General features: G+C 36.4%; 1 pseudogene; it reads left to right on the plus strand.

Annotated features, from left to right (window-relative positions):
• Window positions 1–250: 250 nt before the first annotated feature.
• On the plus strand, window positions 251–6786 carry LOC128157526 (uncharacterized; annotated as a pseudogene).
• The last annotated feature ends 3610 nt before the right edge of the window (window positions 6787–10396 follow it).

The following is a 10396-nucleotide window of genomic DNA, read 5'->3' on the forward strand; positions in this document are numbered from 1 at the left end:
ACAAATCAAAGGTGGTGAGATCCGCCGGCAGCGTAATGTAACGGCGGGGTACCCTCTTACTTCATTTACAACTAATTTCACTCTTCAAAGGGACAGAACTGTCTTCTTGCACCCGTAATCTATTCAATTACCGTAGAATTAAAGCACGTATTCTGATACAATAATATACGGCAGGACCAATTTTAAATGCAATTGTAGTATTTGTTCACCTGCGCTTACAGCGCCGCCTAGTGGACAGGAACGTAACTAGCTAGAGCTCTCAGCCAATTAATCACTGGTGATCGCACGCGCCGTTTGTCGTCTGCTAATCATTCAGTTGTGGCTGCTTTCTGACGCGTCGCTGTATACCCATCTTCATCCTCCTTTCAGACCGGCGTCTTTCTTTTGACTGTTGATACTTTTTGTATTTTTATTTCATCATTTGTTTGGAGATTGTAACAATGTGGACTACAATTCTTAGACTCATCACTTTCATTTACCTTAACGAACTTCTTGGAGTCATTGGTAAGTACTTAATTCACAGCATCAAATATTTCAATACATATATATAAAGAAATCTTAATTATGCAATTTTTTTCTATTGATAACCGACTTTGTTCTTTGTTTTTTTACTTGATTTCATTTGCATAATCATCTGCCTGTAATAAAAACGATGCGTCGAATTTAGTTCCCCTATTTTGAATACAGTTAGAATATTTTTCATCGCACAAAACTGTAAAATAAGATTGATTCTATCATTTTTAAGCGATTATAATTGTTATCATGCTTACAGATTTGTCTTTGGAAATGTTTTACGAATGAGTGGAATAATGTGTTAAATTCTTTGTTGAATGGAATCGTTTTAAGAGATCAGAGCGCGGTGTTTAACAGACGATCCTTGTCTTATCGTGTAGATCGGAATCAGTCCCCACAACCGATGTTGATCCAGATACTGCTCATTCCTAACTGCTAATTATTAAATTCGGGGACTGATAAATCAGTGCTAACTGTGTTTAACAATATCAAATATACCTAATTGTAGCATGAATATACAAAAGAGTTTAACACGTTTGGCAAACAACGTTATACATGTAACGGCGGCTATTTCAGTGTTATATATATCGACAGACCCAGCGAGACCAGGGGACCCCGGGCCTGGGGTGAAACCTCAGTGTGATGCATTCAAATTGCTCTTTTTATCTTTAATTACAAGGATTCTCGCGTACAATTATATTTTCCAGGCCTGCATTTGTTAACAAAGTCTCACTCCTAATTGAATTATGTTGTACCAACTTTCTGAGCAGGTATTCAATATTTAAAAGTCTCGGACGTTGTAATTTAGCAAAAAGAAGTAATAATTTCATTACTTATTAAAGTTTATTTCACAATAAACCTCATTGTACGCATTATTATAGGGATCTCCATACATTGATAATCAGTGTTTGGGTAATGGTCAATTATGAGTTACGTGACGGCGCGGCCTTGCATGTAGGGTGTCTGTAGAATGTCAGTCTTACTTTGAGGAATTCTCAACTGTTTAGATACAAATGACTGTATTGATCACAATTGTAATTAAAACTAAGCACCACAGAAATGGAATATAAACACAGTCACTATCTTAGTAATCACCATCATTTGGTACCGAAGTCTTATAACGGCCTTCCACTAACGCCCAGTGCGCCTGCGCCAGGGCCGCTCACCACACGTGTATTTCGATGACTACCAGGGTTCTCGCAGCTTCCTCTCACACGAGAGTTAATTATACTCAGTCTCATGGGGGGAGTTTGTCAATCCCACTCACCGTCATCGACACCCTGTTTGACTGACCAGTGTCATTGCTGACGTCCTGTCAGGCGGACTAGACGGACTGAGGGGTGACGAACGGTCCCGGGGGACTAGGGCTATGGTCGCCTGCGCCCGGTGTCGTGTGTCATTAATGCAGGGTGTAAGGGAGAGGGGAGAGCCGTTTTGTCAACATACCGTCGCACTAGGAAGGGTCATTGTGTATCGAGCCGCTCGGACAAACGATATAAAGTTATAATCCGATAAATATTAGTTTGTGTCTCCTTGTTTAGCCAGCTATTCATACAAGATCAGGCTCTATGCATGGCGAACGTGCTTAATTAAACACACGATACATAGTATACACTCATGAATAATGAACATTCCATTAACTGGACAGGACTTTCTTAACCCGGTCATACTATTTCAATAAACTTAAGAAAACCATTATAGAGATCTATGAGAGTAAGATATTGGACTTAAGAGATCTTTCCCCTTCCCCACCAGGCGTCTGGTTTCTGTGAGGATTCTCCAACCCGTGACGTTTCCCGCGGCGCATGCCTGTGGCGTCCCCTTTGTTTCCAGAGTCTTGCAAGGTGTGAAATAGTTTTAATATTTGATGTCTGTGTAGATGTTATGCGTTCTGTGTGCGATGGAGATGCTCATTATGATAAGAAAATGATTTATCGAAGCGGAAAAAATCCCGGCTTGCTTGACATCTGGACTTCTCAGTTACGCCAAGATTCATCTACACATAATTAGCGACCCTGCGGAATATTGCCATTAAGTGTTAATAATTCAAACGACAAAAAGCACATGAAAGTCAAACCTCAGGATGTTTGGCAAGTTTAGGTTCTAATTTTCGGATCTCAAAATGCAATTGAGAGTTATAACAGTCGAAATATTGACATTCGATACAAGTTGACGCGCCGCGTCTTAGATCTAGGGCCATTGTGCTCGACTAAAAGGGAGATTTTTTAGTTTAATGAAAACTGAAGTAGTTACTGGTAAAAATTGATAACAATGCAGAGTTTATTATGAAACAAACTGTAGTACTATGCTATGGCAACTCCATGGCGGCTGTAATTATCACCACACTTAGAGGGTCATGTCAGAAGCCATATGTGTGCTTTTTTCTTTACACTCATTGCTTTAGGAGACTTGTATGAACCAGTATGAATGTTTTGATATATGGCTCTACAACAGAATCGTCCTAAAGGCAGGGATCTATGCATAAAAACGACATCATTTTACTGAAAAATTCTCCGAAACTTGGAGCGGAAAACGGCGGTATACATGTAGCTACGAATATTTACAAGTGTTGATAGAAATAAACAGGGACTCAATACTGAATGCAATAATACGTTCCACAAATAATGATGTCTGAATGAGATGGAAATTGTTTTCGGAGAGAGAGAGAGAGAGAGAGAGAGAGAGAGAGAGAGAGAGAGAGAGAGAATTCTAGATAACTTAACGAGAGTGAAGCTCAGCATCTGTCTCGAAACATGCAGCTAAAGAGATTGTTTTGCAATTCTTTAAATTTTGATATCCATATCTTGGGAATAATCAGGAAGAATTCCGCTACCCCTAAGTATTATCGTACCAGTATGTTCCGCCAGAATGGGTCTGTCACTGTAAACGGTCGTCAAAAAGGCAATCTACATTATGTACTTAATATCTAAGCTATAAAGTAGAACCATCTTAACAAGGCCTTGGACTTTCGGTTGGACGTAGCTATAATTTCTTGCGTCAAAACAAGTTCAAAATGATGCGGTATCAAGCGAGATATGCACCGATTGCGTAGTTGTAGCTCAAAAGCCAGACAAATCTTGGTGATTTCAAAGAACCATGGCTGAGTGGCCAGCAATGAAATAGACAGGCCTACGTCACATTGCCGTTTGACACAACTACCCAAAGTCCAAGCTCTTATTAAAATGGTTCTAATGTTAGCTACGTTCCACAGGTTCCCTGACGACCCTGGACCAGGTGACGGGGATGATGGGTGACATGGTGTCCATGGAGTGTAACTACGTCAATCCCCCGGGCCAGAAGTGGTACGTCATCCAGTGGAAGAGGAGGAACAATGGTACAGAGCCGGAGACCCTCGTCACCCTACAGAATAACTTCCTTTCAGAGGTACAATCTCTATAAATCTGGATGATGCAAAAAATATTTTTTTCAAAATGACATTTTTTAAACAAATGCCCTATACATGAAAATAGAATGATATTTTCATCTTCTTGGGTTATTATTAGGACACGAAGCCTCTAGGAGCGTCTTGGAACAATGACCTTGAACCGAGTTTCCGGAACCGAGCCAGGACCAATATTCGTCAGGACGAGAACGGCCTGAAGTTTAACCTTGAGATCTACGACTTTAACTGTGGGGACAGGGGACTGTACTCGAGACAATTCCGCCTCATCCCAAACCCGACTCGTACTGAAAGGTTCGTTTATATTGTTTAAAGTTTAATTGCATTGAACATTTTTTTCGGCAGTATAAACAATTGTATAAAGAAGTGCATGCACGCCTTTCACTTGAAACGAAGCTATTAATAATATGAATTTACCAGCATACAGGCGCGTTATCTTTCTACCACAGGCACTTGTTTCTGAGAAAAAAATTTACCCTATAGTATAATAAGTGTTATTATTATACTATAATAAGTGTTATCATTATACTATAATAAGTGTTGTTATTATACTATAATAAGTGTTATTATTATACTATAGGGTAAATTTTTTTCTCAGAAACAAGTGCCTGTGCTTTGTACATAGGAACAGTGAGAATTACATGTATAGTAGTACTTATGAATACGATTTGCGCTCAATAGAGTAGCTAAGTATTCACTATGGCACACAGACAATACGTCTAATTAGATAAGTATTGTCTTCTTATCGACCTGCCTCAGAGTCAACAAGGTTAGTAGAACTGAGGTTGTACATGTACTTGTAAAAGTAACCTCCCGCAGTTCATGTTGCCTTAAATGTCTACAAACATGATTGCAAATGAAAGGAGAAAGTCTGACATATAACAGAACATGGGGACAGACGTATGGCATAGTAACCTGCACAGGTGTAATATACAGGTGTACTATACCTGTCTATTGTGTACACACTGACCCGCTGATTTTGATCTCATCACTTTCTTAATTATCACATTGAACACACCTGCTGCTGTGGTAGGCATCACAAACCTCACCATCGATTTCCACGGAAGTCCCAGCATCAGGCTTCTGTAACCATGTAATTACATGCTGGGGCTTCTTTCACGTAATGCCAGATAGTTACCTAAGAAGCTGAAGATTGAAGAAATCCATTGTTAGGCAGCTGTATTCTAGATTTGTCATTAGAATATCATCTATTTCAGAGAATGTATAATTTCTATGTCGATCATTTTAGATTGGTTGTTAGAAAAAATCTTTAAAAAAAGATTCAATAGAAGTATGAGTCACATGTCTTTAAAGTTTTAATGATATTCAAGAAGAAAGAAACTAAAGGCTACTTTAAAAGGACAAATACAAAACACTTTAATTTTAGACAAACATTCCACGCATTTGATGTGTAAACCTCAGATAATTCTCAATGGTATCAGGCATTCAAGGTTGAATATGGCAAGAATAGTATGACCAAGGCTATAGAACTTAGTATTAAAAAAATTAATACATATATAGTTAAAACTTTTACCAAATAATTTTTTTTTATTGCAGCCAAACCAGAGAAACCAGTGATAAATAATGACGTCATCATTGTTGACGAGAACAGTACGTGTGAGTTGGAATGCGAGGTTTTGGCGGGCCTTCCACCCGTCAGACTCACGTGGCTTATTTCAACCCCCGGCAGTTCTAAGTTCGAGGTCATTGAAAATCTTCCAGAGCAAATTGTGAAAGAAGGCACAGACTGCCGACCCAAGGTCATTCAACATGTGCAGCTGCTAGTTACCCAGGAAAATAGTGGGTCTATGTTTAGATGTCAGGTGGACAATGGCATGTCTGACGTCATGACAGAGGAATTGTATGACGTAGTACAAGTCAAAATACCAGGTAAGTTAATAAGCACTTTAAAAATAAACAAAATTGAAGGATTCAGTATGACTTTTAGTTTGCTCTACATTTAAAAGTAACTTTTGATACGACTGTACCTAACGACCTACTTCTAATCCCGTTTGTCGTTGTACAGACCCCATCGTTCCGTCCTCTCCCGCCTACACGCTGTCCTGTACAGGAAACGAGTGTCTATCAGACGGACCGGTTCAAGGTGATTACACAGAACCATCTCTCATTTCTCTATCTCTGTGTCTCAAATAAGTCCCGTTGTATAATCTTATCTTGTTTTCTTTGTTTTCAGGTGACGTCAAAAACAGTGCGAGAAGTCTATTAGGATCATTGTTACCATCGTTCATCTGCATGCTCATTTGCATATTATTATGACGTCGTCCACATCATAACCACGTGATGAGAATCCTAGGCGGATCGTGCTCAATAAGAGATGGTGTTCGATTCTCAGAAATCCATACACTGTTTCATAAAGATTATTTATTTTTGCGTGAATGATTTGTGCGTGTACCTGGTATATGAATCATAGTATAGTGATGATCTCATAGCATACCAATATACGAATTCCCTTTGGTATTATTTTTATTCATAGATCAGAGACTGCAGCAATCATTTTATATCATCAGTCAAAATGGGAATATTTTGTGAGTGAGTGGGTGCCTCTGTTTTGTTTCTATTTTGTACTAGTCGTCATATTGTGCTTACATGTGTTCAAATGAGAACAAGTATTATTGAGAAATACCCGGTATTCTATACCAGTGTTATAAAGCGCACACGTACCGGTGGCGTCATCGAGATGTCTTTATACCGAGGCTACCCGAAGCCATTTTTTTGCCACTCGTAACAATTATCCCAGTTGATAGCACTTGAATTTACAATATTTATAAATGAATTGTGCATTGTATTGATTGTAAATTCCGACAATAGAACTATTTTGATGATAAAAAACTTTCGAATAAAACTAAATTGTGCATTGTATTGATTGTAAATTCATTCTGACAATAGGACTAATTTGATGATAAAAAAAACTCTTGAATAAAACAAACTAAAATTGTTTTAGAAAATTTGTATTGAATTGATTGTGTCGAAACGAGAGAAAACATACAGAAGTTATTGGTAAAAATTATTGAATGGCGGATTTTAATTGTTAAAAATTCTTCAGCAAATGGAATTTATGAGGAGGGTGCGAAGGGGGATGGTTAGTAATATTTAAAAGGAAGTTAGATTTTTTATGAATGATATTGGAGATAGATTAATAGACTTAGTCTTCTAAAATATAGATGATATTCTTTGTCTCTTTGTATTTTTCTTTGGTTGACTATTTAGCATGTTAAAAACTATGAAAATTGGTTTAGTTATTATCAGACACTTTTGTAACGACTTTCGGTGTTCGATGCGATCCCTAATGAAAAAAAGGCTCTCATCTCTCGGAGATCAAGATTATATTTTTCCACAGTTCTTAACAAATCTAAACATAATCACCCCCAAAGACGGGCCCAGTGACCCGCTGTAAGCCTTGAACCTCCGTCTGTGAGTTATAACGGAGACAGGGGATCGTTGGTTACGGTGCTGCACGGCAAAAACCCATGTCTCCCTGATTTCTGGAATTCTGTTGAATCAGAAGTCACTTCTGATGATGAGAATGATGCATATGTTTGTCATTATTCAAAAGTAATGGAGAATGGCATCTTCATTCCTGACTCCTTGTTTACAACTTATTTCCCTTCACGTACCATGATCTAGCTGAATTCCCGGTGTGTTTAGTTGTAACTGTTGTCAATTTAACGCGTCTTGTTCATGCAGAGCACACGGAGTATAGAATAAAAAGGCAGAGTAATCTATAATTCTGTGATATTCATCTCTCTCTCTCTCTCTCTCTCTCTCTCTCTCTCTCTCTCTCTCTCTCTCTCTCTCTCTCTCTCTCTCTCTCTCTCTCTCAGGCTTTAAAATTTTTCTCAAAAGTAGAAGGGGAAATGAAATAGCGCAAATGCCCATTTGGTTTAGTCGTACAAAACAATTTCAATTTTTTTTCATTAAATATATTTGCTAATGTTATACAAGTTTATAAAAAGGACAATTTCTAAATATTATACTCATTTTTTAATATTTTAACAAATTATAAGAAAAAATTAAATCCTAAAGTTTTGGTGGTATCGAATCCACAATTCTATGTCTGGTGCTCTAACCACTGATCCATTTCAGTCACAACAAAGTGCGGTGTTTAAATGCTATACATGCGACTTTGGCCACGAATCTATGGAATTGTGTTATTTTCCAAAAACGTTCAATAGTTGATATAAAAAAAAAATGATATTTTTAGAGGATACTGGGTCATCTCTCCATGTTTTTGTTTATTGGAATCGGTTTGTTTTCCAGTAGACAAAAATATGGAGGTCAGACCCACTGCATTGAAGGTTACCAAATGACATTGCATGGAGGTTTTGACATGCATATGCTAGTTTAAAGCAACATATCCATAGTACTTAACATATCTTAGGGTTACAGATCGATGTTAGGTTAAACCGTTTTTAATAATTTAAAAAAGAAATTATATTTATTGATATTTCAATTTTGCCGTATCTTATCTATCCTCATATAGATATTTTACACGCCTTATTTATCCATCTTCTTGTTTCATTGCAAAGAGTTTCTATTATGGCAATTGTCCATGGCACATAAACCGTTATAGTAAGCAGGGTAATTGGATGTGCAATGTCAATGTAATCACTATATGATATTAAAGTTACTTTCCAAAATAAGTTGTAGATGCCATTTGAGAGATTTAGATATTGTACTTCTTGTAATTACACTATAGAGAGTACTCAGTAGATTATCTTTTGATTGTAAAATTCTCCTGAACCAAGACAGTTTCAGTGATTTGATGTAGGAATCTAAATGTACCATTTGGAGCCCCCCCCCCCCCCTCCCAGTATACTTCTGAATTAATAGTGCTCTTGGTATTTTATCATTTTTTTCCAAATGAATTGGAAAAAGGTTTTTTCCAGTTGTTTTAACCACTCTTTACTTGGTGTAGGCAACGTTATGAAAAGATGTGTCAATTTAGGTAGTAATATTGACTTTATAACAGTTATCTTTCCTAAGGAAGTTAACTGATTATTGTAGGCAAATTTTTGTACAAGCCAATAATGTAATTTTGCTTCTAATGAATCGTATAGATAGCTGTTTCCTCAAAATAGGACCGAGAGAATGTGCTAACAAAAACCCTTTTTGTTTTAAGTTTAGTACAAGTTATACAATGATTCCAATATAGAAATAGCAGCTAATATTGCTTTAACGGTCCTGTTTATGAAGGATCTTCTTTAAATAACTAATTATATAAATTAATGCCCATTATACATCGTGCTAAATATATTATGCAATGCATAATGCTGCTATTTCTTTTAATATACGAAACATAATTAATCTTCACAAAAAACCAATTCATACTTTCGATGACCCATGAATCATTTTAAATATATCAGTGATTAATTCTACAAATAAAGTAAATTCTTATCTGACAGAGAGCTACAAATTTACGGATACATATATTAAAATCGATTTCAGAAACTCCAGCTATAGAACTTTGTATATAAATGAGCATGATTGTAACACGGATTTAACCCTTCATTCTTATCAAACATAAAAACCTCCCAACGAGAACAAAGGGTCGTGTGCCCCCCCCCCCCCCCCCCCTCCAGCAAAACCAAACATACATACAATCATGCATATATATATACTAATACACATTAATAATAAAATACAAAAAAAGAAAGCATATCAATTATGTTTAATAAAATTAGTATAAACATTAAAAATTTTAGACATGCGTTGTTGCCATGTCATGTGTAACATTTACAACGTCAATGATTTTTCTAGTAAACCCATTAGATGATGTTTTATTTAAATGGTATCAAAAGCTAGAGCAAATACTCACGAAAACAGGATAACAAATGAATTATATTTACTGGAATCAAATTTTACTTTTCTCACTAAATGTTCATAGGAATTGATTGAGATTAAATACATGTAGTGTATCATTGTATATCCCAAAATCAACTTATTAGATTATCAGATTATTTTTTGTAAATTTTTTTATTCCAAGCTATAATATTGCAATAATGAATAAATAAATGAAAAAGTCACATATTTTTACATTCTTTATTAATTAGAGGAGAAATCATACGTCGGGCCAACAAAATATGCACGGAATAAAAGTTAGATATGTTGATTAGTGACTTGTCATATCAATATCTTATAATTAAGAATTTTTTTAAAAGGCTGTATAGTTACACAGTCTCGTGTTCACAATGGCTGCTTATTTACGGTACACCAACGATCGGATAAGGGAGACTACTCTTACTAGTTACCTGATAAAAAAGAACAATCGTCACGGTAGTTTATTGTGAATATAATTTTTACATTATCATAATAACAAATGTAACTCTAGACCGTGGTTGTACGACTTGGTCACATATGGCTGTGTCTGACAGACCTTTTTGTGCAAAAAGCAAACAAGGAGAAAAAGCATGTTCAATCGATCAAAGACAGATAGAGCACATGTAGTGTTCATGAGGAAGTAAA

The sequence above is a fragment of the Crassostrea angulata genome, chromosome 7 (assembly GCF_025612915.1).
Source record: "Crassostrea angulata isolate pt1a10 chromosome 7, ASM2561291v2, whole genome shotgun sequence".
In the NCBI taxonomy this organism is placed as follows: domain Eukaryota; kingdom Metazoa; phylum Mollusca; class Bivalvia; order Ostreida; family Ostreidae; genus Magallana; species Magallana angulata.